This window comes from Carassius gibelio, chromosome A21 (assembly GCF_023724105.1).
Source record: "Carassius gibelio isolate Cgi1373 ecotype wild population from Czech Republic chromosome A21, carGib1.2-hapl.c, whole genome shotgun sequence".
Taxonomy (NCBI): Eukaryota; Metazoa; Chordata; class Actinopteri; order Cypriniformes; family Cyprinidae; genus Carassius; species Carassius gibelio.
Window position 1 is genome coordinate 18,470,689 of NC_068391.1, and position 1,589 is coordinate 18,472,277.

Genomic DNA, 1,589 nt, shown 5'->3' on the forward strand with positions numbered 1-1,589 from the left:
ATCTTGAGTACCTATAGAGTAGTACTGCATCCTTCATAACTCCAAAAAGTCTTTAGTTTTATTATATTCACAAGAGAAAGATAGTCTGTACCGATTTTTCCCAGAAAAACACGACCGGCTGGAGGCGTGACGTGTGGGTGGAGCTAAAGAATCACGAGCGCGAGTAAAAGCTTTTGCGTTGAGAGCGTTTGGAAGCTGTGACATTACCGTGAGGAAAAAAACATCATCCCAAACAAACCATGGCTAACAGTCAGATTCAGCGTATATTTATGATCCAGAATCAGATCCAGAGGCTGAAATTTAACAAGAGCAGCATCAGCAACGACGTCTCTATGTGGTATGTACTGAAACTGTATAGAATTGCTTAGCGGTTTTGGAAAATGACTAAGTTCCACTTTGTTGTCTTTTTTTTTTTTTTTTTTTTTTTTTTTTAGCTGTACATGTGGAAAGTGCAGTTTGATGACAACATCGCATGTTGTTTACTTGATGTGCTTACGCGCCGATAGCTAAGTTAACAACACAGAGATATTTGAAGCAGTTTTACTCACCGCCTGCGGTTCCAACACACGATCGTGACCCTTTTTCGTTGGGACTGCATTATTCTTAAGAAATAAACGTTGTGCAAATCCGGTGTCAAACTGGGCCTTGTTTGTAAAACAAGCATCTTCGAAATGCAGGGAACAAACAAAAACACTTGCACAACTCCGTTGATGCTCTGTAAAAATAAACTCCATCCACTGGTCCCTTAATGCTATTTCTCTTTTGGTAATCTGTGCAGGGTTGTCTTGCCCTGGCAACCAAAAACACACTTCTTTTGTGACGCTCTCGCTCTGGTCAGTGAATGCCTGTGCTCTCTCAGTGCTGTACTATACGGGAGCGCGCGCTCTTCCGGCAGAAGTGCCTTAGGACCCATATAAGGAAATTCCGCCGCATCTAATGTCACACAGAGCCATACTCGAAAAGAACTTTCCGAAACTTGTGACAAACCGGAAGGAGTATTTTTGGAACAGAAATCATCTCGGTTACGTATGTAACCTTGGTTCCCTGAATAGGGAACGAGATGCTGCGGTGACGTCACCACGTATGGGAACACCTCTGGTGTGACGAATGTCTGAAGCCCTATACCATCCCGCCAATCCTATTGGCCAAATGGCGCATAGCACCACCCCACGCATGCGCACGCATGATATACCTGGGTGCAGCGTGCCATTTCGCTCAGATTTCATGACTGAAGATGAAGAGTTATCAAGGTACGGAACGGCCAGAACCGCAGCATCTCGTTCCCTATTCAGGGAACCAAGGTTACATACGTAACCGAGATGTTCCCTATCATAGATCACTTCGATGCTGCGGTGACGTCACCACGTATGGGAACGATATACCAAAACGCCTGACGTACCTGATAACTGAGATCCGAGGAAGCATCTGCTCAAGCGGAGAGAACCCGGGAGCCAGGGGCCATCCTCACATCCAGACTGTAGGACTTGATAAAAGTGCTCGGTGAGGACCATCCTGCCGCAGCACAGATATCATCCATAGAAGAGCCACTGAGAAAAGCTTGAGAAGAAGCTACAGCTCGAGTGGAATGA